The sequence below is a fragment of the Stegostoma tigrinum genome, chromosome 4, assembly GCF_030684315.1.
Source record: "Stegostoma tigrinum isolate sSteTig4 chromosome 4, sSteTig4.hap1, whole genome shotgun sequence".
Taxonomy (NCBI): Eukaryota; Metazoa; Chordata; class Chondrichthyes; order Orectolobiformes; family Stegostomatidae; genus Stegostoma; species Stegostoma tigrinum.
Window position 1 is genome coordinate 78719216 of NC_081357.1, and position 23144 is coordinate 78742359.

The following is a 23144-nucleotide window of genomic DNA, read 5'->3' on the forward strand; positions in this document are numbered from 1 at the left end:
TATGCCACCTTTATGTTTTCACTAAGTCTTTTGCTAATGACAAAGGTGTTGGGCAGGAAAGTTTAGGTTTTACACAGATCCTCTTATAGCCCATGTGTAACAACAGCATTTTCTACTGATGGTAGGTTTCACTACTGAAAAGCTTCCCCCACCCCACAACCACATGTATTATGCCTAAGCTCTTAAGTCTATTCATCTTCAGCTCCTCATCAATGACCTTCCGTCCATTATAAGGTCAAAAGTGGAGATGTTCACTAATGATTGCACAATGTTTAGCAGCATTTGTGACTGTTTAGATACCGATGCAGTCTGCGTTCAAATTCAACAAGACCTAGACAATATCCAGCTTTTGGCTGACAAGTGGCAAGCAACATATACTACACATAAATGCCAGACAATGACCACCTCCAACAAGAAAAAAAATCATCAACCCTTAACATTGAATGCCATTGCTGAATCCTCCACTATCAATATCCTGACGGCTACTAATGTCCGGATTCTGAATTAGACAAATCACGTAACTACTGTGCTACAACAGCATGTCAGAGGCTTGGAATTTCGCAGTGAGTAACTCACCTCCTGACTCTCCAAAGCCAGTTCACAAAGGACAAGTCAACAGTGTGTTGAAATATTCCTCAGTAGCCTGAGTGAATGTACCTCTAAAAATCTCAAGAAGTTTGACACTATCAGAATGAGGCAGCCGCTTAACAAAGTGTGAAGCTGGATGAACACAGCAAGCCAAGCAGCATCTCAGGAGCACAAAAGCTGATGTTTCGGGCCTAGACCCCGATAAAGGGTCTAGGCCCGAAACATCAGCTTTTGTGCTCCTGAGATGCTGCTTGGCCTGCTATGTTCATCCAGCTTCACACTTTGTTATCTTGGATTCTCCAGCATCTGCAGTTCCCATTATCTCTGAGGCAGCCACTTGTTTGGCACCATATCCATAAATATTCACTCCACCCACCATGTTCACTCAGTAGCAACGTGTTCCATTTATAAGACGCACCGCAGAAATTCATCATGGCTTCTTAGACACACCTTCAAAATCTGTGACAACTGCTACCTATAGGGACAAGGGTAGCAGATACATACCAAGACCACCACATTCAAGTTCCCTACAAATCACTGACCATCTTGACATGGAATTATAACACTGATACTTCACTGTTGCTGGGTCAAACTCCTAGAACTTCCTGTATTACAGCATTATGAGTGTACCTTGATTGAATGGACTGCAGTGGTTTAAGAATGCAGCTCACCACCACTTTCTCAAGGATAACTAGGGATGAGCAATAAATGCTAGATTAGCCAATGAAGTCCACGTTTCTTGAATGAATTAAAAATACATGATTCCAGATCTTTAAATTGCTCCTATAATTGCATTGGAAATGGGAAAAAAGACAGACAGAAGTGGTCCTTGAGGCTCTCCTTCCGTTCTTGATCTGACCTTACCAGCCACCAGCTCAGAAAGTGGCATTGTACATAAAGACTAATCTAGAGCCAGGATCTGTAAACTCTGAATCACCAGACATGAATGGGCTGCAACCAGGCAAGAGGAAAGGATGATTCATTTATCAGTTCACCATAGGATCAGGTTGTAGGTGAGTTCTACTACAGGAACTTGGATGATTAATGCAGTGGGATATAGCAAAGTACTGATGAGAACGCTCACCAAGACATGGGATGCATTGACACCCTCACCAGATAGCCTCTTGGCAGTCAGGGAATATGTTACAGCTTAACTGTAACTTGGCAGTAAGGACTGCAAGTCGTTGCCGGGCTCTTGATCTTTGTTGAGTGACAAATGAATTCATTCAATGAAACTGCATATGTCCAAGTTTGGAATTTAGATGACACATCAGCCAGCAGGGCTGGGTAACGTAATAATTGCACCATTTCATGTGTTTCCAGCACAATCTGAAGACACCCCAGTGATACTGTCCTCAGGATGGGTGCTGATCAAACTGTGCTGGGAGTGACCACAGATACAACACAACACAACACATTAAGAGGCTGCTGTACTTTGGATTTCGCACTCATATAGTTACATTGAAAGGTTACAGGCATATTCAGCAAGATTGAAAACTCTATTCTGAGGTGGCTACCTTCATGTAATTTGACTGGCTGAATTTGTATCAGAATTCTGATCAACTTCAGGCACATTCATCTCTAGAAAAAGCAGTTATGATCTCAATATCTGTCTTTGGATGAAGCCATTGTAATTATGGTATTCATTTTATTGCATTTGTTAATTTTACTTTCATACTTGCATCGGATAGTTAATAAGGGAGTGAGGCCATAAAGCAGAATCGTAAGGTCTAAAGACAAATTAACATTGAATTCCTAAAGAATAATACATTAACATTTTATGTACAAGCAATCTGTGCTGGAAATTTGACTCCTATTTTGCAATGAGGTATAACGTTTAATATTTTAATTGCATTTCGTAAGTCTATGCTAACACCAATATTTTCTTGGTTGACATTACTGCAGCTGAATGATAGCCAAAGTGAGAGTGGGCAGGGCTGTATTCTCCACTTTCTATTGCACAGGCTGTAGGTGTGGTACAGGTCATTGCTATTCTTGAATTGTAGCCAAAACATCCTATGTTTTCATGTTATGTCTTAATTTAGAACGATAAGCTCTCATAAGTGAGCAGACTACTTGAAAGTTTAGATAAAGGTTATCTATGTTTACAATGCTGACATTAAATTTTTACTTAAATAGGTTATTTTTAATCAGAGCAATCGTTGAAAATAAATTAACACAATTTCAGTTTCTGTCTTATGAAAGTACCCATAATGGACTTGTATGGACCTTCATGTCAGACTATTTGAATAGTTGAAGGTCAGAGACAGTATGCACGCAATTTAAGATAGTAATTCAGTGAGATCAGAGTATCATCCCATCTTTCCTGACAAATCCAAAGCAATGTTTACCTCAACAAAACAAGCAAATGTTGCTAACTCATTGCCAATTACATCACCAGGGTTCACTATGAAGTAGAAGTAGAACTGAACAGAACAATGTGTGAAGGCTGTTTCAAGTATTATGTATTTAATGACTTCTACAGATTGCTGCAAAGATACTTGGAGTCAAGGTAGACATCATATAACTACGCCAGCACTGATATACGAATGAATTATAGACAATAGACAATAGGTGCTGGAGTAGGCCATTCAGCCCTTCAAGCCAGCACCACCATTCATTATGATCATGGCTGATCATCCAAAATCAGTATCCTGTTCCTGCCTTATCTCCATAACCCTTGATTCCACTAGCTTTACAAGCTCTATCCATCTCTTTAGAACATAGAACGTGGAACATAGAACATAGAACAGTACAGCACAGAACAGGCCCTTCAGCCCACAATGTTGTGCCGACCATTGATCCTCATGTATGCACCCTCAAATTTCTGTGACCATATACATGTCCAGCAGTCTCTTAAATGACCCCAATGACCTTGCTTCCACAACTGCTGCTGGCAACGCATTCCATGCTCCCACAACTCTCTGCGTAAAGAACCTGCCTCTGACATCCCCTCTACACTTTCCTCCAAACAGCTTAAAACTATGACCCCTCGTGCTAGCCATTTCTGCCCTGGGAAATAGTCTCTGGCTATCAACTCTATCTATGCCTCTCATTATCTTGTATACCTCAATTAGGTCTCCTCTCCTCCTCCTTTTCTCCAATGAAAAGAGACCGAGCTCAGTCAACCTCTCTTCATAAGATAAGCCCTCCAGTCCAGGCAGCATCCTGGTAAACCTCCTCTGAACCCTCTCCAAAGCATCCACATCTTTCCTATAATAGGGCGCCCAGAACTGGATGCAGTATTCCAAGTGCGGTCTAACCAAAGTTTTATAGAGCTGCAACAAGATCTGACGACTCTTAAACTCAATCCCCCTGTTAATGAAAGCCAAAACACCATATGCTTTCTTAACAACCCTGTCCACTTGGGTGGCTATTTTAAGGGATCTATGTATCTGCACACCAAGATCCCTCTGTTCCTCCACGCTGCCAAGAATCCTATCCTTAATCCTGTACTCAGCTTTCAAATTCGACCTTCCAAAATGCATCACCTCGCATTTATCCAGGTTGAACTCCATCTGCCACCTCTCAGCCCATCTCTGCATCCTGTCAATGTCCCGCTGCAGCCTACAACAGCCCTCTACACTGTCAACGACACCTCCGACCTTTGTGTCGTCTGCAAACTTGCTGACCCATCCTTCAATTCCCTCATCCAAGTCATTAATAAAAATTACAAACAGTAGAGGCCCAAGGACAGAGCCCTGTGGAACCCCACTCACCACTGACTTCCAGGCAGAATATTTTCCTTCTACTACCACTCGCTGTCTTCTGTTGGCCAGCCAATTCTGTATCCAAGCAGCTAAGTTCCCCTGTATCCCATTCCTCCTGACCTTCTGAATGAGCCTACCATGGGGAACCTTATCAAATGCCTTACTGAAGTCCATATACACCACATCCACAGCTCGACCCTCATCAACTTTTCTAGTCACATCCTCAAAAAACTCAATAAGGTTTGTAAGGCATGACCTACCCCTCACAAAGCCGTGTTGACTGTATTTGATCAAGCCATGCTCTTCCAGATGGTCATAAATCTTATCCCTCAGAATCCTTTCTAACACCTTGCAGACGACAGACGTGAGACTTACCGGTCTATAATTGCCGGGGATTTCCCTATTTCCTTTCTTGAAGAGAGGAATTACATTTGCCTCTCTCCAGTCCTCAGGTACGACTCCAGTGGAGAGCGAGGATGCAAAGATCTTCGCAAGTGGCGAAGCAATTGCATTTCTCGCTTCCCAAAGCAGCCGAGGACAAATCTGATCCGGGCCTGGCGACTTGTCAATCTTAATGTTTGACAAAATTTTCAGCACATCAGCTTCGTCTATCTCTATCCATTCCAGCATGCACACCTGCTCTTCAAAGGTTTCATTCACTACAAAGTTGGTTTCTTTCGTAAAGACAGAAGCAAAAAACTCATTTAGGGCTTCCCGTACCTCCTCAGGCTCCACACACAAGTTCCCTATGCTATCCCTGATCGGCCCTACTCTTTCTTTGACCATTCTCTTATTCCTCACGTAAGTGTAAAATGCCTTTGTGTTTTCCCGGATTCCTTCTGCCAAGCCTTTCTCGTGCCCCCTCCTGGCTCTCCTCAGACCATTTTTGAGCTCCTTCCTTGCCTGCATGTAATCCTCTCTAGCTGAACTTGACCCTAGCTTCCTCCACCTTATGTAAGCTACCTTCTTCCTTTTCACTAGAAGCTCCACCGCTCTCGTCATCCAAGGTTCCCTAATCTTACCCCTTCTTGCCTGTCTCAGAGGGACATATTTACTCATCACTCCCAACAACTGTTCCTTAAACCATCTCCACATGTCTATAGTTCCCTTACCATGGAACAACTGCTCCCAGTCCATGCTTCCTAACTCATGTCTAATCGCATCATAGTTTCCTCTTCCCCAATTAAATATCCTCCCATTCTGCCTAATCCTCTCCTTCTCCATAGCTATGTAGAATGTGAGGCAGTTATGGTCACTATCACCAAAATGCTCTCCCACCACAAGATCTGATACCTGCCCCGGCTCGTTTCCGAGCACCAAGTCTAGAATGGCCTCTCCCCTCGTCGGCCTGTCAACGTACTGAGTTAGGAAACCCTCCTGAACACACCTTACAAAAACAGCTCCATTCAAATCTTCTGCTCTAAGGAGGTTCCAATCAATATTAGGAAAGTTAAAGTCACCCATTACAACAACCCTACTGCGTGCACACTTTTCCAAAATCTGTCGACCTATGCTTTCTTCAATCTCCCTGCTGCTATTGGGGGGCCTGTAGTAAACCCCTAACGAGGTGACTACTCCCTTGCTGTTCCTAATTTCCACCCATACTGACTCAGTAGGCAGATCTTCCTCGACAAAGGAAGCTTCTGTAGCTGTGATACCCTCTCTGATTAGTAGTGCTACACCCCCTCCTCTTTTTCCCCCCTCCCTATTCTTTTTAAATGTTCTAAACCCTGGAACATCCAGCAACCATTCCTGCCCATGAGAAACCCATGTCTCTGTTATGGCCACAACATCATAGCACCAGGTACTGATCCATGCTCTAAGTTCATCACTTTTATTCCTGATACCCCTTGCATTAAAGCAAACACACTTTAACCGATCCCTTGGTTCCTTCCCAGGAAAATCCTTCCCACTAGCTGGTCTACCTCTTGCTACTGCCTCACCTGCATCAACGCTCACCTCTGGTATACAGCTCAGGTTCCCACCCCCCTGCCATACTAGTTTAAACCCTCTCGAACTACTCGAGCAAACCTTCCGCCCAGGACATTGGTCCCCTTCCAGTTCAGATGCAACCCGTCCTTCTTGTACAGGTCCCACCTTCCCCAGAAGGCATCCCAATTATCAACATATCTGAAGCCCTCCCTCCCTTTCTTGAAAGTATCCAGAGAGTTGGCCTCCACGGCCTTCTGGGGCAGAGCATTCCATATGTCCACCACTCTCTGGGTCAAGAAGTTTTTCCTCAACTCTGTTCTAAATGGCCTACCTCTTATTCTTAAACTGTGTCCTCTGGTTCTGTACTCACCCATCAGTGGAAACATGCTTCCTGCCTCCAGAGTGTCCAATCCCTTAATAATCTCATACATCTCAATCAGATCCCTTCTCATCCTTCTAAACTCAACTGTATATAAGCCCAGTCGCTCCAATCTTTCAACATATGACAGTCCTGCCATTCCAGGAATTGACCTTGTGAACCTACGCTGCACTCCCTCAATAGCAAGAATGTCCTTCCTCAAATTTGGAGACCAATGCTGCACACAATACTCCAGGTGCGGTCTCACCAGGGCCCTGTGTAGCTGCAGAAGGACCTCTTTGCTCCAATATTCAATTCCTCTTGTTATGAAGGCCAGCATGCTATTAGCTTTCTTCACTGCCTGCTGTATCTGCATGCTTGCTTTCATTGACTGATGTACAAGAACACCTAGATCTCATTGTACTTCCCCTTTACCTAACTTGACTCCATTTAGATAGTAATCTGACTCTGTTTAGATAGTAATTCTCCAAACATACCTCTTCTTAGACAAAAAGAAGGTTGCATGCACTATTGTTTGCAGCTACTAGTTATCCAATATACATTATCAAAAAGAAAATTGTCATGAAAATTAACTTAATGGAAATTAATGAGTTCCACATCATCAAATGAACTAAGCGAGAAGAAACACACCAACTTATAAACAATATTTTCACCGGCATCAAATGCACCATAGAAAAAATGAACAAAGAGCTCCCATTCCTGGACATGATGGTAGAACGCAGGGCCAACAGGGAATTTCTGACCAAAGTATACAGAAAGGCCACACTCATGGATCAAGTCCTAAATTTCAACAGTAACGTCCACAAACAGAGTTGTGTGAAAACACTATTCCAGTGAGCCACAACACCCTGCAGCAACCCAGAACAATGAAGAAGAATACTTCCACCGAGTATTTAGAGACAACGGATACCCGAACAGCTGGGTCTGATGATGCCTGTCAAACAAGCAACAGTAGGAAGGTACAGTACACCCTGACACACTTGTCACATTACTGTACATCAAGAATGTATCTGAACTGACCACAAGACTTCTTTGGCCACTGGACATCAGAGTAACACACAAATCTCCATCAACCCTACAGCAACTGCAAACAAGAACCAAAGACCCCTTACCCACTATAGGCAGAACTAACGTAATATACAAGATTCCATGCAAGAGTTGCAACAAACATTACATTGGCCAGACAGGAAGGAAACTGGCTACAAGAATACATGAACACCAACTAGCAACGAAAAGACATGAATAATACTCACTCATCTCCATGCACACAGACAAGGAGAAGCACCAGTTTGATTGGGACAATGTAAGGATCCTGGGACAAGCCAAACACAGACAGGCACTGGAGTTTCTAGAGGCCTGGTTCTCCACCAAGAAGGCCATTAATAAACACTTAGCATTAGACTCTATATACTCACCACTGCAAAGAAAAGCCTGAAATGAAGGAATCAACTCCTATGGACCCCAGGTTTAAATAACAAGCAGGAAAGCTCAGCAACGCTTCATCGGAGGCTTCACTGATGATGTTACCCAGTAGGGTAATGAAACATCTATAAACTAACAAACCACCTCAGCAAGTGAACAAATCACAAGCCAGGTAATTATATACCAGTAAGTCTGATGCCAGTTGTGGGTAAGTTGTTGGAGGGGATTCTGAGAAACAGGATTTATGTCATTTAGAGAGGCAAGTACTGATTAGGGATAGTTGACATGGTTTTGTACATGGTAAATGGTGTCTCACAAACTTGGTTAGGTTCTTTGAGGATATAACCAAAACAATAGATGAGGGCAAAGCTAGTGATGTCATCTACGTGGACTTTAGCAAGACGTTTGGCAAGGTTCAGATGGCAGACTGGTTAGCAAAATTTGATCACATAGAACCCAAGGAGAGTTAGCCAGATAGATCCAAAATTGACTGGATGGTGGTATTAATACCACAGAGGGTGGTATTAGAGGATTGTTTTGCGGACCGGAGGCTTCTCATTGGCAATGTTCTGTAGGGATCAGTGCAGGGTCCATTGTTGTCTGTCATTTATATAAACGATTTGGATGAAAATATAGGAAACATGGTTAGTAAGTTACAGATGAAACCACAATTGATGGTATAGTGTACAGTGAAAAAGGTTATCTAAGCATTCAGCGGGATCTTGATCTGCTGGGCCAATGGACTGAGGAGTGGTAGATGGAGTTTAATTTAGATAAATGCGAGGTGTTGCATTTTTTTAAGACAAACTAGAGCAAAACTTACACACTTAATGGTAGGGGCCTGAGAGTGTTGTTGAACAGGGAGACTTAAGGGTTCAACTACATGATTCCTTGAAAGCTGTGCCACAAGTAGATAAAGCGGGGAAGAAGGTGTTTGCCTTCATTGATCAGAACATTGGGTATAGGAATTGGGACATCATGTTGCAACAGTATAGGACATTGGTGAGGCCACTTTTGGCATACAATTCAGGTCATCCTGCTACAGCAAAGTTGTTATTAAATTGGAAAGGATGCAGAAAAGATTTCTAAGGATGTTACCAGGACTGGAGGGTTTGAATTATAAGGAGAGGCTGGTTAGGCTAGGACTTTTTTCATGGAGTGTAGAAGGTTGAAGGGTGACCTTATAGAAGTTTAGAAAATCATGTCAGGCATTGATAAGGTGAATAAGGTAGGGGAATTTAAAACTAGATGGTGTAAGTTTAAAGTGAGAGTGGATAGATTTAATTGAGATCTGACTGGCAACATTTGCACACAAAGGGTAGTGCACATATGGAATGAAAAATTTGGTTTGTGAAACCTGGTCAGCATGTTTGAGTTGGACTGAAAGGTCTTTTTCAGTGCAGTATGGTTCTATGGCTTTGCACAGATCTGCGAATCTTACAAAGGTGCACAAGGTATCTCTCTGGAAATGTACATTCACTTGATACACATCTTCTGTAGTCATTCTAACAGTCACAAATCATTTGGTGATGGCAACCTATTGTATGGTGCAATTGTAAGATTTATTAGGTGATATCTCTCAGCAGACATTTCTATAGCTTACTTTGCTTCTTTCTCACTAAATAGTCACATACATAATGATACAGCTTCTTCCAGTTACAGCACTACTTTATTCGTGCTGGACAGGATTTTCTTTTGTGTGACATCTTCCATCGCAACTCCAGCTACACAATAGTTCATGGAGTTCATCATTTGTGCTATATTTTCCTTGGGTTTCTATACTGCACCTCATCATACTTAACTGTATGTAGGATATCTTTGCAACCGAATCAACAGCAGTTTAAATGTAATAGATTTTCAGAAACTGACAGTTGGGGAAAAATAATAGCAGTTGTCCCAGCAGCCATGTTGTCAAATCCATGGCTTTTTGGATCTTGTATGTTCAGGAATTGGCAACTGTTGCATCCCAGTAAAAGCAATAACAAGTTAGCTTTTGTTTAAGAAAATGTAGGGCTTGAACAGTGCTGCAGGCAGTCGAACAAATAGAAATCACAATTACATCTACGTGAACCTTCAGCTGGGTTGCTTGCATATAGTAGGAATGAGTTGTCACTCTGTCTGTTTGGCTGTGTGGGGATTAGACTGCGTTATTGGCTGGTATAACAATGGTTAATACCAAGAAGTTGTGGACTGCCAGCACATGAATCTTGGCACTATTTTATGCAATTACATAAAAAATGTTGACGATGTGGAGAGAAAATAGCTAGTGACTAATGCAGTGCATTTTAATTTGAGTTCTCCAATGTCTATAAATTGTCTGACACTTTCCTCTTATGACATCTGAAGTTATCTGATCACTTGAAGTGAAACAACTTTCTTATCACTCACCCAAAACCAACTGAGGTCTCTACTTCAAAGAACAAATTTCACAAATAAATTAGTGGTAATAGAATACACAAACTACTTGAGAGCTCGGGAAGACAGCAAAGAATCTTGGACTTGCGATAGGAAGGGATCTTTCAGTTATTAGTCCTCATTGTTTCCATATGTGACATAAAAACACTGCATTACATCTTCATTCATTTCCCTTCCTCAGTATACAGAGATATCCATTACTGGTCACTCAAATTAAAAGTCAAACAGAAAAACATACACACCCAAAAACAAACAAAGAAAGATAAAGGCAAGCAATGCATGCAAAGAAAAAGAAGTAAAACACAAAAGCATAACGGAACATGGGGATTGTGTGAAGATTGCACAAGACAGATAAACATGACAGACCATGACTGCAGTTGTCCTGGTTGGAGTAGCTATGTGCAGCAGAAGGGGATAACTGAGCACAAAATTCTCCCCGTGTCTACTGGGGTTTCCTCTGGGTGCTCCAGTTTCCTCCCACAGTCCAAAGATGTGTAGGTTAGGTGGATTGGCCATGCTAAATTGCCCGTAGTGTTCAGGGATGTGTAGATTAGGTGGGTTATGGGGGATGGGTCTGGGTGGGATGCACTGAGGGTTCGGTGTGGACTTGTTGGGCAGCAGAGCCTGCTTCCACACTGCAGGGATTCTATGATGATTCTATGAAACATTGAAAGAGACAGCTAATAAAGATGACTGAAAGATACCACATCCTCTGCTTACTGGATATTGCTACATGAGATCAACTGGCAACATTGAAGTAGAAATTTGATATGCAAAATACCAAATGACAGCAGGTCACGTCTTCAGAAAGGGAAAATCCAACTAAGCCAAACTACTCGACTCTCCAAGGAGCTAACACTCCAAGAGAAAGTTAGAAAAGAAAATGGTGCAGTTTAACTTACAATTTGACAAGATTTCACAACAAATTTTACAAGTTAAATTCAAAGCTGTGAGAATTCAGGGTAAATCTGTAAAATAAATAAAAATGTATGGAGTTAACAAAATAATAGAAGTTGCTGAGGAGCTGTATGAAAATAGGAGTAAAGTACTAAATGGGAGGATCCAGCAAAGTGTGCTGGGAGTACTGACACGTACAGGATAGTGAAGATAAATTTGTAATATTGCTTTCAACTAAGTTGCAAAAGTAGCACAAACGTTCCAACAAGCACATTTAAGACAGATATCACAAAGTAATATTTAACATCTGGTGGATAGATTCTTAGGACCGAATATTATGGGCTTATCTCTGACCAAATGGCTAGACATTTGCCAGACTAGGAACTGAGCTCCTAGTAAACGGTTTCCCAGAGTCATGGAATAAGTACAGTGCCTCTGCATTCCCCAAGTAATTAGGGACAGTGGGCTGCATTATACATCCATTCTGCCAAAGGAAAGATTCTAAGGAGAACACTGCATAAGTTGCAGTGCTCACCACTACTTGGAATCTGAGACTACAGCAACTATAGGAATGGAGAGGCAACCTGGGAAGGTAGTTTCCAGGGCCTCTCACTGTTACTAACTAAAGGTTTTGTTGCATGATCTGAAGGGCTACAGTGAAGAGAGTTCACTCAAAGAGGGGAGGAAGAGGGCAATCTGTCCAACAAAACAGGAGTGAATGGAAATGGTCAAGGAAATTAGCAGCAGGAGTGTACTCCCTTCAATCTGGAGACAGTGCATTAAGGATCCAGGACATCAGCAGCTCTGGGAAAAATCAGTTGTGTATAAATTTCAAGTACCAAATTCCACATTCTCCTGCACAGCACCTCTAATATTCACGCAACTTGATAAGAGGCAGAGGCCCTGCTTAATGGATTTGATGGCCAGGGTTTGAGTGAAGATTTGTAGCTTGGGCGCTGGTTGCGTATGAGCTGGGAGGTTTGATAGCAGGTGTTTTGCTCCCTTACTAGGTGACATCCTCAGGCTTCACGGGAGGCTCCACAGGATTTGATGGCCTTCCAGTAACAGGTATTTTAGCAGTGGCTGGTAATGTATGCCCACATGGAAGCTGCACGTGTCATTACTCACCATTACAGCCTCTTGAGACACTGGCACTTAGACATATCAAGAGATCTAATGGTCTGCTTTTATTCTGTGTTGTGGGCGTGGGAAGGTGTTAGTTTCATGTCTCTCCAATGGATTTTGCTGTCCATCTTATCTATGTGGTGGAGGAGGATTTGATTGTGGCTGTCCTGGTGGTAGTGAGTGTTGCCTATGCTTTTGCATTGCATTGGTGCCCAGTGTGGCTGCGTTTCTCCTATATTTTCGTGATGGTTTGACAGTAGGGAACTGAAGCTTAAACTGAGTAAAATGCTAAACAGGTGAAATGCCTTCCAATAAGTTGGCAATCGTCTGACAAACAGTGATAAATGTGCAAAAAATGCTTCGAACAACTGACTCTTAATTAATGTAGCTGGAGCTCTTCAGTATCTTTTCAAAGCTTTCCCAACTTGTGAATTTTACCAAAGCAGTACTTCTAGTGTACACTCACTTGGCTGACCTTAGAGAGGGCAGACATAAGGCAGAATCCCATGCCTCCTCCAAGATGGAGGGCAATTTAATTTGGCATCACTCAAAATACCATTCCACCTTCAGTCTGATTAAGTCTGTGATGAGAAAGTCCATGAATGGTATTCTTCCCCTGCCACTAATTAATGTCTACCAAAGCACCTCATCTCACTAACCTTGGTAAGAAACCTGTTGCAGGCAAAAGGCTGAGAACAAACAACTTTGGCATTTTTTCACCTAGGCTCCCATGAGTGGGGCTAGGGGTCTGCTCCTTTTTTAAAGACACTCACTCTCTGTTTAAGGGAACTGGCAGCACGAACAGGGGTCTGCTGAGAGGGGCTCAAGTTTCTGCCCTTGCTGCCAACCCTCCTCTTGTGACTCCCAACCCCTGGCCTTCTTCTGCCACCACTCACTCAGGCTTCAATCCCCCTTTGGTGCAAGGGTGTATTATCTCCAACAGCCACAGCCTCCCCAGTGATACTGATCAATACAGCAGAACTGCAAGCTCTGGGCAGCAGCTCTTGGTTGGAAGCATTGCTTCTCCTGGATTCCTAGATCTAGAGATAGAATTGACACAAGATGCAGCAGACCTCCCTGAATAGAGGCATGGTGAGAATCTTACCATTTATCCAACTGTTGTCCGTGAGATTCAGGGCACAGTGTAGAGCCTATGCAATCTGCAGGAAAAAGAATAGAAGGAATATAGTGTTATAAAGGCTCTTAAATAAAATTTTAATTGATGTCAATTGATGTAACATGAGAAAAAAGCAGCTTCTGAAATGGACGTATTGTAAGGTCTTTCTGCATGATGTATTAACATTGCTTCCTCATCCAAAGTTAATTTGTAACAGATGTAACAAGACTATTTTAACACTCTTCAAGAACAAAATATATTCCCTACTACACTATTTTGAGTTAAAGGACAAATTAGATATTTAAAACCATCACTGACAACCACTATGTCTTTAACTAAAAACTTTTAAAAGACATGTAAAACATTTAGCTCAGCATTCGCGATTTAAATACCCTGTATTTTGAATCTGCAGCAGCCTTTTGTAAATTATCTTTGACACTATCACCTGATTATTTTACACTAACACAGAATCAGTCAAAAGCAGTCAGTCCAATTCATTTTAAATATTGTGCAAATGACAAAAGGTTAATTTGATATGCCCAGAAAACCTTATTATTTTAACACTGCGTTTAATTACTCTGTAAGCAGCAGGTATCTGCACAGGCCTGTTCTTGCATCTATTAGGTGCAGTGACGTGAAATATCACTGCTAGCTATGCATCTATCTATAGATAGATAGGACACAAGTACATTTTGCATGTGCATGCTTGGAGGCATGTTGTTGCCTCCGACCTTCCAGCCACCATGTACTGAGAGGCTGGCAACTGTAATACCCTGTGTGTTCTGTGCTTCACAAAGAATACAGTGTGAATCAAGAGTATCAAAAAGGTATTCAGGCACCTGGGAGTGAAACATGTTATACAGAATACTTTATTTCTATTGCATTTTCTTCAATTGTAATTTGAAATGTTTTATCCTTGGGCTGCACACTTTGATGTGGAATGCATTTGCTAAAAATGAAAACTGCCACAACCATACATGATGAATCTGCTTGCAAATTCTGTAATATTCAAATTGCAATGTCTGTATAATGTATATGATTGCAAACTTTATGAACAGAAAATATGTTTGGAAATCCGGCCAGGTTTGGTTCTGATGAAAGATCACAAACGTGAAATATTATCTCCATTTCACTCTCCACAAACATTGTCTTTGAGGTTTTTAGTTTTTATTTTGGATTTTCAGTATTTTGTATTGTACAAATTTTAATGTGTAGACATTACAGATAATATTTGCTGTTCTTGTTACAATGTTAAATCTAATTTCCTGGCTGTGAAATGAACACTTTTAAATTGCAACTTTAAATTTGCCTGGAATTTTGCATACCCATACAAACCCAAACTGGTATTCTATAATGTGACAGAATTAATTAATGAGATCAGTAAAAGCAACCGAAGGAAGCAGTGACTATGATACACTTGAATTTTACATTTGATTTGGAATGGTGAAGGTTGCATCTCAGACTAGTATTTTAAACTGAAATAAACTAACTATATGCTCATTAAAGTTGAGCTAGCTGAAGTAAATTGGATATTGCGGATATCAGGTGAGGGAACAGAGAACAAAGAAGCACTGATGAAAATTTTTAAATGAATAGTTTAGAGTAAGTATATTCCAACAATAAAGAAAAATGCTAAGCAAAGAATCCACCATTCATACTGCACAAAAGGAGCCAAGAAAGCCATTAACATTAAGGAACAATCATATAATTGCAAAAAGACGAATAGCAGGTCAGATGATTGCACGGAATATAAATAGAAAATCATTAGTTAGACGATATTTGGGCTTTTATGTTTAGTTCTAGGCACCTAATTTCAGGAAGAATGTTAAAGCTTTGTATGAAATTCAAAGGAGATTTACTAGAATGATACCAGTAATGAAGGATTTTAGATAGAAGGAAAGATGAGAGAAACTGGGCTTGTATGGTGGATTCTTTGCTTAGCATTTTTCTTTATTGTTGGAATATACTTACTCTAAACTATTCATTTAAAAATTTTCATCAGTGCTTCTTTGTTCTCTGTTTGCCTTGGAGCAAAGAAGATTAAAAGGTGACCTTATTGAGGTGTTCAAGATGATGAACAACTTTGACAGTGTAAAGAAGGATATTCTGTTTCTATGTGTTGGTATGTTAGTAATGAGGAGTCATGATTTCAAGATTGCCAGCAAGAGAGTGAGGAGTGAGATGAGGAGAAACTTCTATACTCAGTTGTTAGGATTTCAAAATCACTGACTGGAAGAGTGGTGGAGACGGGTTCCGTAGGAAGTTTCAAAACAGGACTGGACATATATTCGACAGTGATGAACTTCAAGAGCGAGGGGGATAGTGCTTTAGAATGAAACTAGCTGAGTAGCTCTTTTGGGAGCTGGATTCAGATATGATGGGTTGAATGGCCTCCTTCTGAATTGTAAAATTCTATGGTTCTGTGAATAATTAGAAAATTAATCAGGAGAAAGAATTTAGAATACAAGAAGGGGCTAGCTAGCAATGTATATACAGACATGAGTTTCCACAGGTACTTGAAAAGGAAAAGAGTAAATAAATGGAATGTTGGTCTTCTAGAAGGTGAGAATTGGGAGTTAATATAAGGTAATAGAGAAATGGTGGATAAAATGAAAAAAAGCTTTTGTCTTCACTAAATGATCTGAAAAGCATTCTGGTAATAGATGTCCAGTGATGATACATTATTCCTAGTATTAGATGTGCACTAACTGCATTACCAATTGTTTCCTGTTATTTCTCTTGGGGGGTTAATCAAGGAGCAGTTCTGATGGTAGGGTAAGTTGTAGTCTACTTTAGTGCTGGGCATCATCTATATTTCGCTGGTGGGTCTTGCAAGGAGAAAGCAATGGCCTCAACAGCTTCCTGGCTCTGAGGTACCACAATAAGAAATTAGGTTATGGGGGAAAGTAAGCATTAATAAGTATGCAGATGAGCTTCTAATGTAAACTGGTATGTAAGTGTGACCTCAGTGTCATGTATTAGGGAATTTGCACAATGCTTGGCATGAATAGAGCTCAGAAAAGAGCTCTGCTGCTATATCACCATGTATACATTGTTGATAAACATTCTTTAATGAAATTTTGTGGTTTGAAACCTGTTCTAAAACATACAGCTCAATCTTGAGTGGTGGAGATTCTAAACGAGTAGCTTGAATATGTCTTCACTCAAGTAAAGTATGCAGCAACAAAGGAATAGATAGTAGAGATACTGAATAGAGTAAAGATAAATTAGTAGTAATCAACATGTTAGCAATTCCCAAAGTAGAAAAGCTACCTTGTGCAGGTGGGATAGACCCGAAATTGTTGAAGGAAGTAAGGTCAGAGATATTAGAAAGTCTACCAAAAATCTTCAATCCTCCTTTCACCAGAGAATTAGAGGATTCAAATAATAACCCCATTCAGAAACAAGGACAGGATTAATCTGAGCATCTGTCAGCTACTCACCTTAACACAGATGACGGAGAAATTCTTTGAGACAGTAACCTATAATAAAGTGAATTATGTTTGGAAAAGTATGGCCTGATGAATGATGATCACCATGGAATTGATAAAGGGAAATTTAATAAGGCCAAAGCTGATTGAATTTTTTGATGAAGTATCTGAATCATTAGTATGATTGATGTTGTTTATATGGACTTCAAAGGATTTTACGAAACACTATTTAGCACATGGAATTAACAAGGGAGTTGCACTGGACATTGTTTAAGTTACAGAAAATAGAGAGCAGTAGTGCACAGTTGTTTATCAGACAGGAAGAAAGTAGGTGTCCTCCAGAGGTTGGTATTAAGGCTATTTTTTAGAATGTATGTATAATATATATATATAACATGACCTGGGCTTGGGACACAGGGCATAATTTCAGATTTTTCTGATGATATGAAACTTGATATAATGCTGAACAATGAAGAAAACATTAACAAATTTATGAGGGCATAGCCAGACTGGTGAAACAGGCAGATACGTAACCCTGAAAAGATGGAAGTGCTGTATTTTGGGAGGGAGAAGCCATGTAAACAAAACAAAGTAATTACTCCAAATTTCAAAAGGTCTGCAAACACAGGTGGATGTGCTCAATGACATTGCTTCATTACACCACAAATTTCTTCAGGAGCATGCATTTGTGCATGTGTGCACACATGAAGACACTGTTGAACTGTCTATTTGCTCATTTTGACACAGACAGCCCATTACGTTCCAACAAGGACATTTCAGATTCGAGCTAACTTTACTGAGATTTTGAAGGAGTACATCTTTCAAAGTTTTAAATTTCATATGAAATGTTTTCATGATCACTACATCCGAAGATGAAATGTCTATGCACTTCTTAAAAGAGAGAATGTTGAGATGAAACTTGTTAGATGTGTAAACAAAGGTTACAAATTTAAGATGTGGTTAAAAAATAGCACTGGCAAGATGGGGAAATTTATTTTATAACCCTACATTATTGTCTGGAATTACGTTCCTGAAAGGATATGGAAGTATGTTCAACAGGAGCATTCAAAGGGAATTGGATAAATACTTGAAGTGAAAATATTTTGGGAGTTTTGGAGAAAAAACGGGAGAATGGAATTAAATGTTTACTTAAATCAAAGACACATGCATGATTTTGCACTGTATTATATCTTTTATAGTATTATATTCTACGATATTTCAACTCCTGCATAGTTTCAAAATGGCCACTGTGTGCTTTGAAATGTGTAACAATGGCATTCACAGCCCTCTCTGATGAAGGGTCTAGGCCCGAAACGTCAGCTTTTGTGCTCCTGAGATGCTGCTTGGCCTGCTGTGTTCATCCAGCCTCACATTTTATTATCTTGCATTCACAGCACTGGTCTCTTTCCCAAAATACTGGTGCAGAAAAGATTAGCTGTACTTCAAGCTAGTCAAGAAGGCTATGTGTTGGAATGTGTGAGATTAGTCACTTAGAATATAAGAACTAGGAGCAGAAGTAGGCCATCTGGCCCCTCAAGCCTGCCCTGCCATTTAATAAGATCATTTTGAGATTCAGCTCCACTTGCCTGCCCACTCACCATAACCCTTAATTCCTGTACTGTTCAAAAATTATTTAGCCTTGCCTTAAAAACATTCAGTGATATAGCTTCAAACACTACACTGGGCAGGAAATTCCACAGATTCACAACACTTTGGGTGAAGACGTTCCTCCTCATCTCAGTCCGACATCTGCTTCCCTTTATTTTGAGGTGATGCCCTCTAGTCCTAGTTTCACCCGCTAGTGGAAATAACCTCCCTGCCTCCACCTTATCTATTCCCTTCGTAATCTTATATGTTTCTAAAAGATCTCACCTCATTCTTCTGAATTCCAACGAGTATAATTCCAGTCTCTCCTCATAATCCAACCCTCTCAACTCTAGAATCAACTGAGTGAATCTCCTTGCACCTCCTCCAGTGCTAGTATGTCTCTTCTCAAGTAAGGAGACCAAAACTGCACACAGTACTCCAGCTGTGGCCTCACCAGGATCCTATACAGCAGCAGCATAGTTTCCCTGTTTTTAAACTCCATCCCTCCAGCAATGGCAGACAAAATTCCATTTTTGTTTTTAAATACCTGCTGTACCTGCAATCCTACTTTTAGTGATTCATGCACAAGGACACCCAAGTCCCTCTGCATGCAGCGTGCTGCAATTTTTTACCATTTAAAATATCATCCATTTTGCTGTTATTCCTACCAAAATTACCACACTAAACAACATTGTACTCCATTTCTCAGACCTTTGCCCACTCACTTAGACTATCTCTATCCCTCTGCAGACTTTCAGTGTCTTCTGCACACTTTGCTCTACCACTCACCTTAGTGTCATTGCAAATTTTGACACACTAAACTTAGTCTCCAACTCCAAATCATCTATGTAAATTGTAAACAATTGTGGTCCCAACATTGATCTCTGAGACACACCACTAGCCACTGGCCGTCAACCAGAAAAGCATCCATTTACCCCTACTCTTTGCTTTCTACTGGTCAACCAATCCTCTAACCATGCCAATACATTACCTGTCATACCGTGCAACTTTATCTTATGCAGCAGCCTTTGGTGTGGCACCTTGTCAAATGCCGTCTGGAAATCCAGATACACCACATCCACAGGTTCCTCATTGTCCACCATGCAAGTAATGTCCTTAAAGTATTCCACCAAATTAGTTAAACATGACCTATCTTTGGGGTGTTCCCAATGGGACAATTTATGTCCAGATGTCTTGCTATTCCTTCCTTAATGATAGATTCAAGCATTCTCCCGACTGCCGAAGTTAACCTAACTGGCCTGGACCTGCTTTTTGTCTACTTCCTTTTTTAAGCAGTGGTGTCACATTGGCTGTTTTCCAATCTGCGGGAACCACCCCAGAGTCCAGTGAATTTTGGTAAATAATTACTAGAGCATTTGCTATTTCCCCCATCACCTCTTTTAGTACCCTGGGATGCATTTCATCAGGGCCAGGAGGCTTGTCTACCTTTAGCCCCATTAGCTTGCCCAGCACTGCCTCCTTAATGATGATGATAGTTTCTAGGTCCTCACCTGCTATAACCTTCTTGACATTAGTTTTCGGCATGTGAAGACCGACACGAAATAACTGTTTAATGTCTCGGCTATTTCCTCATTCCCAGCTATTAAATTGGCCTTCTCATTCTCTAAAGGACCAATGTTTACCTTCGCCATTCTTTTTACGATTCACATATTTTTAGAAACATTCGCTGCCTGTTTTTATATTTTGAACTAGTTTACTCTCATAATCTATCTTACTTTTCTTTATAACTTTTTTTGTGGCTTTCTGTTGGCCTTTAAAGATTTCCCAGTCTACTAGTTTCCCACTACTCTTTGCCTTTTTGAACGTGTTTTTTTTTCAATCTGATACTTTCCATTATTTCCCTAGACATCCATGGCAGGCTCTCTCTTTTCCTACAGTTTTTCCTTATCACTGGAATATACTTCTGCTGAGAACTGTGAAAAATCATTTTGAAAGTCCTCCACAGTTCCTCAATTGACCCACCATCAAGTTTTTGCTCCCATTCTACCTTAGCTGATTCCTCCTTCATACTCTCCTTTGTTTAAGCACAGGATATAGTACTGGATTTAACCTTCTCACGCTCCATCTGTATCTTAAATTCGACTATGCTGTGATTACTCCTTCTGAGAGGATCCCTAACTGTGAGATCATTAATTATTCCTATCTCATTACACAGGGCTAGATCTAGGATAGCTTGCTCCCTCGTAGGCTCCATTACATATTGTTCGAGGAAATTATCACGGATGCATTCTATGAACCCCTCCTCAAGGCTGCCATGACCGACTTGGTTTGACCAATCGATATGTAGATTAAAATCCCCCATGATAATTGCTGTACCATTTTTACATGCAGTAGCTATTTCTATGTTTATTGCCTGACCCACCACGATGTCATTATTTGGTGGCCTATAGACTACACCTATCAGTGACTTCTTCTCCCGGCTATTCCTAATTTCTACTCAAATGGATTCATTGTTTTGTTCAGTAGAGCTTATATCATTTCTCACCACTGCCCTGATATCATCCTTAAAAATCAGAGCAACACCAACTTCCTTACCTTCCTGTCTGTCCTTCTGAGCAGTTTGATACCCTGGATATTTAACTCCCAGTCATGACCATCCTGTAACCATGTCTCTGTTATGGCCACTAAAGCATACCCATTTACCATGACATGCACCATCAACTCATCCACCTTGTTTTGGAAGCTTCGAGCATTCAGACAAAGTGCCCTTACGCCAGCTTTTACACCTCCTTTTAGGGTCCTATTACCTCCATTACTAACAGCTCTTGAGTTCTCCTTCCCTTTTTTCCCTAATTTTCAAAGAAGTTGAAGCTTCCTCGTCACCTGCTAACCTGCTGCTTTGCCTTAAATGAATTGTTATTGTCCATCCATGCTCACTTCTCCCTTCCCTTTTACTTACTCGTTTAAAGTCCTGTTAACCACCCTATTTACCTTTTTCGCCAGAACACTGGACCTGGCCCTGTTCAGGTGGAGTCCATCCCAGCAGTATAGATCCCTCCTGTCCCAGAACTGATGACAGTGCCTCATGAAAAGGAAACCCTCCTTCCCACACCATTCTTTTAGCCACGTGTTTACTTCCCTGATCCTTGCCTCCCTATGCCAATTTGCATGTGGCTCGGGCAGCAATCCAGAGATTATGACCCTTGAAGACCTGTTTTTAAATTTTGTTCCTAGATTTTCATAATCCCGAAACAGGTCTTTTTTCCTAGTTCTGCCTATGCTGTTGGTACCTACGTACCAACCCTCTCCCCCTCCCTCTCTAGTTTCCTCTCAAGCCGGTCAGAGATTTTTCACACCCTGGCACCGGGCAGGCAACACACCATGCCTGATTCTCTATCCTGCTCACAGGGGATACTGTCTATCCCCTAATGATAGAATCTCCTGCAACTACAATCTGTCTTTTTGCTATCCCCTCTTGAATGGCCTCCTGGACATGGCATTGTGCCATGGTCAGTTGACTCATCCTTCTTGCAGCCCTGTTCCTCATCCAGGCAGGGAACAAGTGCCTGTGGGAGAATGTCAAGGGCTGCAGCTCCTGTGTTCCTGTCTGCAGAGTCCCTCTACCTGCATCACTCACAGCCACACACTGCTCTCCCTGCCTGCCAATCGAATTAACATTAGTTAATCTACCAGGTGTGACTGCCTCCTGGAACAACGCATCCAAGTATTTTCCCCCCTGCCGAATGTGCCACAGTGTCTGGAATTCGGATTCCAGCTCATCAACTTCGAGCTGGAGCTCCTCAGGCAGCCAACACTTGCTGCACGTGAATTGGAATTATTCTATATAACTGTCCAGAAATATTTGAATGTGCAACAGAACTATCAGCCTTGCATTCTTTATTACTTAAGAAATTTAGAATTTGATTTCCTGGTTTATTGGTGTGTATGTGTGTGTGAGAGAGAGGCTGTGTGCGACAGAAAGATGGAGAGATAGACAGAGAGAGGAGTGGGACATACTGAGGCGATAACGTTGAGAAGACCGTAAAATATAAGTGCAAAATTAGGCTACTTGACTCATTCAATCTGCTCTGCCATTCGATCATGGTTGATATGTTCCTCAGGTGCATTCTCCTGCTTTCTCTCTGTAACTCTTGATCTCTTTACTGATCAAGAACTTAACTATCTGTGCCTGAAAAACACTCAATGACTTGGTCTCCACAGCTGTCTGTGGTGATAAGTTCTACAGATTCACCACCCTGAAGAAGTTCCTCTTCACCTCAATTCTCAGAGATTATCCCTTCACTACGAGTCTGTGCTCTTGGTTCCTAGACTCTCCTACTAGTGGACAAATCATCTCAATGTTCACTCCATCTAGGCCTCTCAGTATTCTGTAAGTTTCAATGAGATCCCCTATCATCTTTTTAAACTCCACTGAGTACAAGCTCAGAGTTCTCAACTGCTTCTCATGTGATAACCTTCATTCCTGGGATCATGCTTGTGAACCATCTCCAGATCCCCTCCAAAGTTGGCATATCCTTCTGCGGATACTGGTCCCAAAATGGCTCACAATATTCTCAGTG

At 41.2% G+C, this 23144-nt stretch overlaps 1 long non-coding RNA gene across 1 annotated transcript in view; it reads right to left on the reverse strand.

Moving 5' to 3' along the window:
- The window catches only part of LOC125452198 (uncharacterized), a 76738-nt gene that overhangs the window by 42813 nt on the left and 10781 nt on the right, over positions 1–23144 (reverse strand). Inside the window, exon 2 of the long non-coding RNA XR_007247489.2 lies at positions 13574–13628. This is a non-coding gene — a long non-coding RNA (uncharacterized LOC125452198). The remainder of the gene's footprint in view (positions 1–13573; positions 13629–23144) is intronic.